The sequence below is a fragment of the Lissotriton helveticus genome, chromosome 11 (assembly GCF_964261635.1).
Source record: "Lissotriton helveticus chromosome 11, aLisHel1.1, whole genome shotgun sequence".
Taxonomy (NCBI): Eukaryota; Metazoa; Chordata; class Amphibia; order Caudata; family Salamandridae; genus Lissotriton; species Lissotriton helveticus.
This window is the reverse complement of record NC_136072.1, coordinates 1,080,718,089-1,080,731,402: the sequence shown is the minus strand read 5'-3', so window position 1 is coordinate 1,080,731,402 and position 13,314 is coordinate 1,080,718,089. Positions and strand designations below refer to the sequence as shown.

The 13,314-nt window shown below is 49.9% G+C and overlaps 1 protein-coding gene across 2 annotated transcripts in view; it reads left to right on the top strand.

Moving 5' to 3' along the window:
- Positions 1-13,314, top strand: part of GCN1 (GCN1 activator of EIF2AK4) — a 728,660-nt gene that overhangs the window by 195,455 nt on the left and 519,891 nt on the right. The gene's annotated exons all lie outside the window — the stretch shown is intronic.

Sequence of the window (13,314 nt, the reverse complement as noted above, 5' to 3'; positions counted from 1 at the left end):
AACAGGACGTCGGATCCGAGGGCAAGGTCAACACCTCCTCGTCGGTGCCAAGGGCCACTGTAAGTGACGCGTCCCCCATTGCCTCTTCACTACAGAGAATCAGGGAGAAGGCCTCTGCTACGTCGGCTCCGATACCATCGCCACAGAAGCCGATGGACGTTCCGGTGAAGCCTGCGGGTAAACTTCTCTTCCTTCTGCCGCCAAAAGAGGCGCCGAAGGCCTTTTCAACAAAATCGATGCCAAAGAAGTCGGATTCTTCAACGGCAGGGGCACTTTCAAGTCGGGTAATCGACTCAGAAGAGGATTCTGAGCGTTTTATCGACGCAGACACGGGCAAATTGACCCTTTACAAGAGGAGGATCACTTCACAGCCAGTGGACTCCTATGTCATCCCCCTGAAGAAGAAAAAGCTTCCCCAGGACGCTTCAGGCCTCATGGAACCTATCCAGCCTCCTCCAAGAAGGAGCCCAACTCCTTCCCCAGAACACTCTGAGGGTGAGGGATATGATGAAGATGACCAATACACTTTCCCCATCAATGAACCAGATGCACAGCCAGATTCATATGATGACATTGGTGACCAAGGCACCCAAAATGTGGGGCAAGACCCACAGCCTTTCAGTGCACGTGCATCCCCAACAGAAGATTCTGCAGGTTTTCATGCACTCATTGAGAGGGCAGCTGCTAATCATGATGTGGACATGCATGCTGACCCGGTAGAAGAAGACTTTCTATTTGACACTTTTTCAGTCTCTGAAAGGACAGTAAAGACACTGCCTATGCTCAAAGGGGTCCTCAAGCATGCTGCGGACATCTTTAAAGAACCTACCAGGGCGAGAGTGGTCAATCCACGTATCGAAAAGAAGTACAGACCAGCACCTGCAGACCCTGCATACATTCGGGGACAGTTGCCGCTTGACTCCTTGGTGGTCGCAAATGCCCGGAAAAGGGCCAACTCCCAAACAACGGGTGAAGCTCCTCCCCCGGATAAGGAGTCCAAAGTGCTAGAGGCAGGAGGCAAAAGAGTAGCTGCACAGGCTGCCAATTGTTGGCATATTGCAAATACACAGGCACTCTTGGCACGTTATGATAGGGCGCATTACGACACCCTAGAGCAAGTTTTACAACACCTGCCTCCGCAGTTTCAAGAGGGCACCAAACTGTTTATAGAGGAGGGAAAACTGATCTCCAACGCAGCCATAAAGTGTGCACTTGATGCCGCGGACACGGCCGCTAGGGCCATTAACACTAGCGTCATGCTGAGACGACAGGCGTGGCTCCGCATATCGGGGTTTAAACCTGACATTCAAACAACCATACTTAATCAGCCAGTCAATCCTGATAGACTGTTTGGTCCAGATGTTGACACCACCCTAGAAAAAATAAAAAAAGACACTGAAACTGCTAAGTCTATGGGGGCCCTACAATCACAACAGTTTCGTGGCAATAATTTTCGTCGCTCAGGTGCACGTGGAGTCACCAGAGGACAGATGGGTCAACAATCACAATTCTCTAGAGGTGGAGCACAATCCTCGTACCCCAAACAGAACAAGGGGGGTTACCGAGGAAACAGCACCAGAGGACGCGGTAGAGGGAACAACAACTCCCGCTCCTCTACCCCAAGCAAACAGTGACTCTCTGTCACTGCCCCCCGACCACTTAACACCTGTCGGGGGGAGACTACAGCAGTTCCTGCCCGTCTGGAGAAACATCACCACAGACAGGTGGGTGTGACAACTTGTCCCGTACGGTTATTGTCTAGAGTTAAAATCCACTCCACCCAACATTCCACCAAGGCAAAGGCCTATGTCCGCAGAGCACTTGCACTTATTGCAGCAGGAAGTGGTGGTGATGCTGCAAAAAGGCGCAATCGAGCTCGTGCCAGTGGGGGAGGAAGGCACGGGGGTATATTCCCTGTACTTCCTTATTCCAAAGAAGGACGGATCTCTCAGACCCATTCTGGATCTGCGTCCCCTCAACCTGTATATACTGTCAGAACATTTCCATATGCTTACACTGCAACAGATTCTTCCCTTGTTAAACCAAGGGGACTTTTTAGCAACCTTAGACCTCAAGGATGCTTATTTCCACATTCCACTACACCCGTCCCACAGGAAATACCTCAGGTTCACTATCCAAGGCAGGCATTATCAGTTCAAGGTCCTACCCTTCGGAGTCACCAAAGCCCCAAGAGTGTTTACCAAGTGTCTGGCGACAGTAGCAGCGCACCTCAGGAGGCAGAACATCCATGTCTACCCCTACCTGGACGACTGGCTCGTTCAAGCCAAGTCAGAACAACAGTGCGCCGCGGACATGTCGACTACCATTCACTTCCTTCACGATCTAGGTTTCTCGTTGAACTACCCAAAGTCGCATCTTCAGCCGGCACATGTCCGGCAGTTTCTAGGTGCGACGATCAATACCCTGACGGCCATGGCTCAACCAAACCAAGTCAGGATAGACAGCATGCAGTCTCTAATCCAGAAGTTCAGACCACAGCACTCACTTCCAGCGCGAGTGTTCATGCAGTTGATAGGCATGATGGCCTCCTGCATCTTCATAGTCCCTCACGCACGGTTACATATGCGCCCGCTCCAGGAGTGCTTAGCAAATCGGTGGACACAGGCTCAGGGACAATTAACAGACCTAGTGTTGGTTACCAGTCGGGCATACAACTCTCTGCATTGGTGGACTCCACACAACCTTTGCAAGGGCCGACTGTTCCAGGAGCCAGTGCCACAGATTATCCTGACAACGGACGCATCTCTCCAGGGATGGGGAGCTCATCTGCTCACTTACACAGTGCAGGGACTATGGACGACGCAGCAACAGAAGATGCACATCAACTATCTGGAACTGATGGCAATCTTCATGGCGCTCAAGTCCTTCATTGTACGTCTGTGCAACAAGGTAGTGTTAGTCCGGACGGACAACATGACCGCGATGTACTACATTCAAAAGCAGGGGGGCACCCACTCGCCACAGCTGTCTCATCTGGCTCAGGGCATGTGGCGGTGGGCCATTCAGAGGAACATCTTCCTCATGGCAGAACACCTCCCGGGCAAGGACAATCAGATGGCGGATCTGCTCAGCAGATACAGCCATCAAATGCACGAGTGGGAGTTACACCCATCTGTACTCCACCCGTACTTCCAGCAGTGGGGTCATCCGGAGATAGACCTGTTTGCAACAAAAGAAAACGCAAAATGCCAACACTTTGCCGCCAGGTTCCCTCATCCACAGTCGCAGGGGAATGCGATATGGATGAACTGGTCAGGCAAATTTGCGTACGCTTTTCCGCCAGCCCCTCTGATACCGCTGGTGGCAAGAAAGCTAAGGCAGTACGCGATGACTCTCATCCTGGTTGCTCCAACGTGGGCGCGCCAAGCATGGTACACCACGTTCCTCGAACTCTCAGTGGTGCCGCATCAAAGACTGCGCCTCACGCCCAGACTTTTGACGCAGAACCATGGAGAAATTCAGCATCCAGATCCGCAACAGCTCAACCTGGCGATCTGGCTCCTGAAGTCCTAGAGTTTGGATACCTTAACCTACCTCCAGAATGCATGAACATCATCAAGGAGGCAAGGAAGCCAACTACCAGAGCATGCTATGCTGCAAAATGGAAGCGTTTTGTCATTTACTGTACAGCCAATGACATCAACCCGCTAGATGCATCTATCCCTAACATCATTTGCTATCTGCTACATCTTTACAAGTGCAATCTAGCGTTCACTTCTATTCGGATACATCTATCCGCCATCGCAGCTTATCTTCAGAATAGGCAGCATCTCTCTGTCTTCAGGGTGCCTGCCATTAAAGCTTTCCTTGAAGGTCTGAAACGAGTCATTCCCCCAAGAACACCGCCAGCTCCGGTGTGGAACCTCAATGTGGTCCTCACCAGACTGATGGGACCACCATTTGAGCCACTGCACTCGTGTGAACTCCAGTTCCTAACGTGGAAAGTAGCTTTCCTAATTGCTATTACGTCACTGAGGCGTGTTAGTGAGCTACAAGCGCTCACAATCCAAGAGCCATTCATTCAGATTCATCCAAATAGGGTAGTGCTACGTACTAACCCCAAATTCCTTCCGAAGGTGGTGTCACAGTTTCATCTCAACCAAACTATTGACTTGCCGGCATTCTTCCAAAACCCACAAACGGTGGCGGAAAGAATGCTCCATACGTTAGACGTACGGAGGGCGTTGATGTACTACATAGACAGGACACAACACTTTAGGAAAACAAAACAACTTTTTGTTGCCTTCTCACCACAACACAAAGGCAACCCTATTTCCAAAGCAGGAATAGCCAGGTGGATTGTTAAGTGCGTCCAAATCTGTTATCAAAAGGCCAAGCGCACTTTAACGATACCCCCAAGGGCGCACTCCACACGCAAATTGGGGGCATCCATGGCTTTCCTAGGGAACATTCCTTTAGAGGACATTTGCAGAGCAGCCACGTGGGTTACACCACATACCTTTACAAAACACTACTGTGTTGATGTGCATTCCAAGCAGCAAGCTGCTGTAGGACAGGCTGTTCTCAAGACACTTTTTCAGGTTTCTGCAGCTGGCACGGGCAACCGCCGCTGATGGAGGGACTGCTATGTATTCTATGCTAAGATATGAATTTAGCAGCCCACATGCCTCGAACTGAATATGCTACTTACCAGTATGCATCTGTTCTTGGCATGTAGGGCTGCTAACATTCATATCGCCCACCCTCCTCCCCGGTGCCTGTCGCAGCTGCAGATATACTATTGTATTCAATCATTAGCATGGACATCCTTTACACTCTGCCACAATGGCGAAAAACAATCTGGGGATGGAGCCGATGCCCATGCGCACTGTAGTCCAGGGGAGGAGCCACCTATCTCAGGATACTTCGAAGACTCTTCCAGGACAACAATGTGCGATCATCCGGACCCAACACTAGGCGGCGATCTAATGCTAAGATATGAATGTTAGCAGCCCTACATGCCAAGAACAGATGCATACTGGTAAGTAGCATATTCATTCTAGCCATCTGTCTGAGATCTCATCGCGCCAGGATACTCAAGAGTAGTTGTTCACGCTACAAATTCCCATATAACATATAACATAACATGTAAAAAGTTGGTCCACAAAGACCTCTTTAAATATCTTGGCATTTGGATCACCAAAACAGAAGAGGAGTTCATGCAGTTAAATGTACACTCGCAGTTCGAAAGGTTGAAGGGGGATGTGACCCATTGGCGGCGCTTACCTGTCTCACTTAAGGTAGGGTGGTATCGGACTACAGAAATTATTACTGGGCAGCTTAGCTTGTTAACATTAATGGGTGGTTCTTTTCGCTGACTGAGGAGCCAACCTACCGGGCTGACTGATTTGCTATGTGTACGGGTAGCTGTCTATCTGCTCTCTACGGGGGGAGGAAGGGCCTCCCGCCCCTTCCACACCACAAGTAGACCGTGGTCACGGCATGGTGGAAGGCAACTAAACTTATCGGATGGGAATCCAGGCTCACCGAATAAACGCCACTCTGGGAGTGAGATTTTTTAAGAGAGGCAAGGCGTCTGAAGGCCTTCCATAGATGGAGCAGTATATGTATTGATCTCCTGGGGGGCATTTGGAACAAGCATTGAAAATACAATAGGTCTCGCCTTTGATTAAGTTAATGACATTTTCTTTGCTAATGGGATTGTATAGACAAACTGACATAATACACCAACCTAGGTCAGACAGAAGCAGCAAAATAAATAATTCCCTCAGAGGCAGCACAATTTTCAAAAATGCAATTACAAACTACACTCAGGAAGTCAAGATGGCAAACGTGGTGCTTTACAATACCTTGTAACAGGCCAGAGGAGGAGGTTCTGCGCAAGTCTTTAACCTGCACCTATCAGTGTGCAAAGAAATAAGTGAGTCTGTCTTTCCTCTCTGGGAAATGCACAATGCCAGCAGCCCTCAAAGCCCCAGAGAATTGAGGCTGCTTTCTAGTAACTTTTCTGTAGCTTTTCTGTCAAGTGAATTCAGAAGAGGGTGTTTACTAATAAGGGAAGGTTTCGACCTGCATCCCACACGAAGAGCTTGGCACACATCTCTGCTGCACTGCCGACTTGACTTAATGATCACTTCAACATCAGGAAGAAAACACCAGACAGAGCAACCAAGAACACAGACACGGACCACCAACGCCAGCCATCTCTGTGTTCCGATAACTCTCAACCCACTGGCTCTTGCTATGTTCAAGTACAGAAGTTAAATGTATTGCTGTAATCCGTTTCATAACTAAAACCTAAATTACAGGAATTAAACGTGCACACTTCCTGCATTAGCCAACGTACTTTACTTTTGGATTTAAAGCAGTTTAAGAGAATTTTGAAGTTCAGTTTTGACCAGGTTTCATCCCAATTCTGCAGCATATTCAGAGAAATCTTTCATATATTCATACTTTGAGTGGCAAGCGTGGTTAAGGCAAGTCTTAACATACATGCTGTACTCTACTCCAATTTCTGCTCCAGTTCCATATATCTAAAAAAAAACGTTCACAAACCTCCTAAGCTACATTTGCTTTATAGCTGAATGAAGCAAGATACCACCTTGTTGGGACAAACGTATACTTTAAATAAAGGAATGAAGATATAACGTGTTACCATTGTTACTCCGTTGATGGTTTGATACCCAGGGGTAATATGGTTATATACTTGCAAATTAATGCTAAACTTTTTTTCTGCATTTCAATGAGTGTATGGATCTCGAAAAAATTTCAAAAGAGCTTAATTCCTGTAAAACAGCTCAATGTGACCCCAGAGAGCACTGTTGCTAAGTGATTGCATTTCCCTTTTTTTTTTGTTTAAATGTGTTTATCTCCCTGTGCAAAGCAGTGATCAGGAGATACTATGCCAAACATCAGCTACGAGAGTAGGACTATAAAAGCAAACCTAATGATTCAAAATACCACTCGTGAAATAATCATCTAATTCAAGAAAATGAAGGATCCTATAAATAATCTAGTGTTACGAGTTGTGATCATCACACTCCCTCTCTTGATAAATGTGTACAGGCAACTCCGTGCTGCCCCCAGCTCTTCAGACTCTTCGGACCATACGACAAACTGTTTAGCAGGGGCCAAATTTAAGCTTTTGCAGCGTGAATCTTTCTGGATTCACTATGCTGTGCATATTCCGCAATCTGGTGGTTGGGTCCGGAATCGTAGTCTTTTTTTCTCTTTTTTTTTTTGTCGTAGCCCAGGTGGGCGTCGACGTCCCACCATTAGGTGTACCTTCGGTGACGTCGGCGTGCTTCCGGCGGAAGCTACCACCCTTGGGCGCCATCTTCAGATTCTTTTTTCTGCCGTTGGGTCTGGATTGTCGCGTGAAGCTCCAGAAGTTTTTGAGGAGGAAAGGAGAAAATACTGCAAATCTTCAACCGAGAAGACCTGAGAAGATCGGGAGAAGAGGACCTTTAGAGAAGAGACGACGAAGAAAGGAGAAAATGTCGAAATCTACGACGTCCTTCGGGGAATGCGCACACACGGGGCCCCCTGAGCGCAGGGATGTACAAGACGCCCTTTAAATTCTGCAAGAACTGCCACCACAAGTTCGCACAGAAAGACCAGCACCCAGTCTGCAACCTCTGCCTACCTATCGACCACGAGAGCAGAGACTGCAACGCCTGCTCCGTCTTCAAGCCGAAGACACTCCGAGTTCGAGAAAGACAGAGGACGGCTCATCACACGATGCAGGGCAAGGGCCAAGCCCCGACGCTTTACGTACTTGGCCTCTCCACAGACGACGAGGACAACATCGCCGAAGGCCCAGATGACTTCACGGTCGCTGAGACCGATAAGAAAACGCCTGATAAGGTAGGAGAGTCTACGACCCCGAAAACTCCCACAGGGCCTCGAAAACCAGAGGCAGACTCTCGAAAGTCTGAGCCCAGAGCCTCGAAAGGAGCACCGGCGTCGAACAAATCGACGACCGAAGCTGCACCCTCCGAAAAAGAGCCCAGCGGATCCTCCGAGAAGGACTCCCGGAGGCCGAAGACCAGCGGAAAGCAAAGGTCGTCGAAGCAAGCACCCGAAAGAGGGCCTTCGACTTCGACCTCGACTTCGGCTTCGACGTCGAAAGAAAAGGATCCAAAGAAAGCTTCGACGGCGACGCCGAAAAGTGCTGCCAAAACGCTCGACGACGAACAGGCCGCAGAGATGAAGAGAAAGAGAAAGAGGCTCGAGGCCGAAATGGAGAACATCCTTCAGAGAAGGAAGGACTTCGATGAAAAAATGAGAAGTTACAAGATCCCCTCGAAGCCGGCAACGACCGTCGCTGAGGTACAGGAGCTCGAGGAGTTCGACGTCGGAGAGCCGCCGAAAACTCCGGAACCTTCGGAGCACGAAGAGGATTACGGGGAACAGCAGTCAAGCTACGGCTCAGGTTCCTCGACGGCCCAAGACAAGGAATGGCAGGACATCGAGGCCGAAAACCCAGAGGAGGCGGTGGAAACATACCCCTCGAGGCCTTCACCACCGGATGACATTGGGGCATACGATGAGGTGGTCAGAAAGGCGGCAGCAGCCTATGGAGTTAAGATGGAAGAGGAGAAGCCAGAAGCAGACTTCCTGCTCGAGACATTGCTCCCCATACAGACAAGAAGCCAGTTCCTGCCCATACTTAAGAGTATCGCAGACCAGGGGAAGGAAGCCTTCAAGGACCCGGCTACGTGCAGATCAGTAACGCCGAGGACGGAGAAGAAATACAAATTCTCCTCCCAAGACCCAGCTTACATCAAGGGATCCGTCACAGCAGATTCTATAATGGCTGCAACGGCCAGGAAAAGGGCAAACGTGCCAACAACGTCTGGACCTCCACCTGACAAAGAAAGCAGGAGGATGGATCTAACTGGCAGGAAAATTGAGAGGAACGCTGCAGCACACTGGCGGATGGCGAACTCCAACGCCCTCCTAAATAGGCATCAATACCAGCACTGGGATGAGATGGGACAGTTGCTCAAACACCTCCCGGAACAATACCGTGAGAGGGCGTCACACCTTGTGGAAGAGGGGAAGAGCATCGCCAATTCGTGCCTGAAGACAGCCTTGGATGGGGCAGAAACATCCAGTAGACTGATGGCTATAGGCATCACTGAGAGAAGGCAAGCCTGGCTCAGGATCTCAGGTTTCAAGGCTGAGGTTCAGAACAACATCCTGAACACACCCTTCAACGGGGAATCACTGTTCGGAGCCCCAGTTGATGAGAAGCTCACCCAACTGAAGAAGGACAACGAGACGGCAAGGTCCATGGGGGCCCTGCAGTTCAGGGGGATGAGAAGAGGCACTCCTACACGGAGGCCGAACGGCAGAGGTGGAAGTCAGCGAGGAGATTCTCACCAGAGTTTCCACCAGGGGCAACAGGGTGACAACCAAGGCCAGCAAGGCCAGCAGAGGCAAAGCTGGAACTACCAAAGCAGGGGCCAGTCCTTTCGGTCAAGAGGAAATGGACGGGGCCAGTGAAGGAGAGGCGGTGAACAACCACCCTCCAAGTGACTTCACACGGAAGAAGTTGCTCTCCCACCCAAACCCTCTGGGGGAGGAGCACGGAAAAGGAGAGAGGAGGGGCCTACACAGACAAAACACAAAGGAACATGTAACGCCGGTAGGAGGAAGATAGAGATTTTTTCTCCAGGAGTGGAGAAAAATAACAACAGACAAGAGCATACTCAATATCATGCAGTTCGGATACTACATAGAGTTGGAAAAAAGGCCACCAAACAGAAAACCAAAGAAAAGACAGCACTCGGGAAGAGAGCTGCAACTACTGCAAGAGGAAGCCAAAGAACTACTCCTCAAAGCGGCCATCGAACGAGTTCCTTTCAAAGAACGGAACAAGGGAGTGTACTCAAACTACTTCCTAGTGCCAAAAGTGGACGAAAGTCTAAGACCCATCCTGGACCTACGGTTCCTAAACAAATACGTCAAAACTCAAAAATTCAAAATGACGTCCCTACAAGAGGTGATCCCACAGATAAAGACCGGGGACTTCTTGTCCACCATAGACCTCAAAGATGCGTACCTGCACATCCCCTTGAACAGGCAGCACAAGCACATGCTAAGGTTCACAGTAAACGAGGATCACTACCAATTCACGACCCTGGCTTTCGGCCTAAAGTCCGCACCAAGGGTGTTCACCAAATGCCTCGAGGCAGTGGCCGCACACCTAATAAGAGAGGGGATACACGTGTACCCCTACCTCGACGACTGGCTGGTAAAGGCAAGCTCTTACAGGACATGCAAAGAGCATGCAGAACAGGTGACAAGAACACTAGCAAGCCTGGGTTTCTCCATACACTGGGGCAAATGCTCGATGGATCCAGAGCAAGTAAAGATCTTCCTCGGAGCCCAGATCGACACCGTACAATGCAGAGTCTTACCGAGCGAAAAGAGAACGCTCAGCCTACTGAGGGAAGAAACGTCACTACCAGAAGGGGCGAGCTCTGACAGTGAGGACTGTGAGCAATATCTTGGGGATGATGGCATCATGCATACACTTGGTCCCCAATGTACGCGTACAAATGAGACCACTCCAAGAGTGGCTACAACAGCAATGGTCACAAGCTACAGGAAGTTGGGAGGATCTAGTGGTTGTAACGCACAGGGTTCAGGAGGAGATAAGGTGGTGGACCAGGGAGAGAATAACAGAAGGGAAACCTCTAACACCACCGGACCCAACAGTGACCATCACCACAGACGCATCCCAGAAGGGGTGGGGCGCACACATGAACAGGCTCAGAGTGAGGGGTCTGTGGAGCCCTACAGATGCAGTCAGGCACATCAACTACCTGGAACTGAAAACTGTGTTGCTAGCCCTCAAGGCTTTTCAGAAACACCTGTACAACCAGAAGGTGCTAATACAAACAGACAACACCACAACGTTGTTTTACATAAACAAACAGGGGGGAACTCAGTCGTTCCCTCTGTCAAACTTGGCACAGGAGATCTGGAAATGGGCTATACCACTAAAAATAGACCTGCTAGCCATACCTGCCAGGGAAGGACAATGTAGAAGCAGATTGGCTCAGCAGGCAGAATTCAGCGTCCCACGAGTGGGAACTCAATATTCAGGAAACAGAGAGTCTATTCAGGAAATGGGGCACGCCAACAATAGACCTATTTGCAACACACTGGAATGCAAAATGCCAGTACTTTGCATCCAGGCAACCAGAGGCGCTGTCCCAGGGGAATGCCCTATGGATAAACTGGTCGAAAACATTTGCCTACGCTTTTCCCCCCCGATACCACTGATCCCCAGGGTTCTCAACAAATGCATGAAGAGCAACATGACGCTCATCCTTGTGGCACCACAATGGGCCAGACAGACCTGGTTTTCTCAGATTATGGAGATGGCGCAGGGGCCACCACACAAGTTCTCAAAAAGAAGAGACCTACTCTCCATGGAAAACGGAGAAATTCTACACCCAGAGCCAGAGAGCCTCAACCTCTCAGCCTGGCTCCTGAGGACTTAGAGTTTGCACACCTAAAACTACCAGAGAGCACCCTGCGGGTGCTACGAGAGGCAAGAAGGCCCAGCACACGCAAGTGCTATGGGGAAAAATGGAAAAGATTCACCCAATGGTGTTGCAAGAAACAGATCCAAAGGAAACTGACCAAGGAATCCACGGTGCTAAGGTACCTCACGCACCAATTAAGGCCAAGCTAAGCTCATCCTCGCTGAGGGTGCACCTGGCAGCGATTGTGGCATACACAAGAGGAGAAACAGGGAGAAGCGTCTTCACATCCCAAGTCGTAAAAAGATTCCTGGAAGGAGCTAAAAGAATAGCGCCACCAAAGAGAATGCCGCCACCAGCATGGAACTTAAATGTGGACCTGACGGAGCTCATGAAAGCACCTTTCGAACCCATCCACAAAGCATCACTGCAAATGCTAACAATGAAGACGGCCTTTTTGGTAGCAATCACCTCGCTACGAAGGGTGAGCGAACTGCAGGCACTCGCACTGCAAGAACCCTACATCCAGATACACAGTGACAGGGTCGTGATGAGAACAGACCCACACTTCATGCCAAAGGTGGTGTCAAGGTTCCACATGAATCAGAGTATTCAGATCCCTAGCTTCTTCCAAAACCCCACTACAAGCGCAGAGAAGTCACTCCACACCCTGGACACTAGAAAGGCTGTGATGCACTACATTGAGAGATCGAAGGAACACAGGAAAACAAAACAGTTCTTCGTATCCTTCGCAAACAGTTACATGGGCAAACCAGTGACTAAAAACACGATAGCGCGATGGATCGCACAGACAATACAATTCTGCCACAAACAAGCTGGCCAGGAGCTAACTGGAGGGGCACAGGCCCACTCCACCAGGAAGAAAGGAGCAACAATTGCTGACGTCACGTGTGTGGACGACGCATTGGCGGAGTCACATGATGCCGGCGCGCAGGGATGCTGTGGCAAAAAGATTTTCTGGATCCAGTCTCACGCCTGGGGATAATTCTACGTTAAGGAAGCTGCGGCTAAAATCGTCTCTAACAGATACATCGTTGCCGAAGGTAAGTAACTCGCTCTTTAGGGGCATTATCGGTAGGTAAAAATGTTGGGACCAATGGGTTCCTTCCCTGGAGTGGGTACACTGCCTATTATGCCACCCTCCAGTGGGAGGGGGGCATAAGCCTTTCCCCGGGAAGATGGCGGGGACTGAGAGTTGTGCTTCACCTCGCCTCCCCCACCTGAGGGGTGGACTTTAAAGATGTGGGCACACATCTCTTCCTCACTTGTTTTCCCACCGGTTCTCCTGCCCAAAGGGGGGGTGTCAGAACCAGTGCCGGCCAGTTGCTGGGGGAGGAGGCTTGGCACCTCGTCCCAGGATGTGCATTGTTTCAGGCCCCAGAGAGCAGCAGGCTCTCAACCCAGGGGCCCATAAACATGTCTGTTGGCAGCTAAAAGCACCCACTCAGCCAGGACACTAGTGGTAGGTGTTTTTCAGGGGGCATCTCGAAGATGCTCTTTGTGTGCATTTTTCATTAAGTGCCATACTGGCATCAGTGTGGGTTTAATGTGCTGAGAAGTTTGATACCAAACTTCTCAGTTTTCTGTGTAGCCATTATGGTGCTGTGGAGTTCGTAATGACAAACTCCCAGCACCATGTACTCTTAATGGCAGCACTGCACTTACAATGTCTAAGAATGGACTTAGACACTGTAGGGGTACAAGGCTCATGCGCCTGTATTCCTACCTCTGGTGTAGTGCACCCAGATAGAGGGGTGACTGATCTATGCCAGAGCAGTGGGTTTTAGGCATGGCACACAGGGATGTGTGC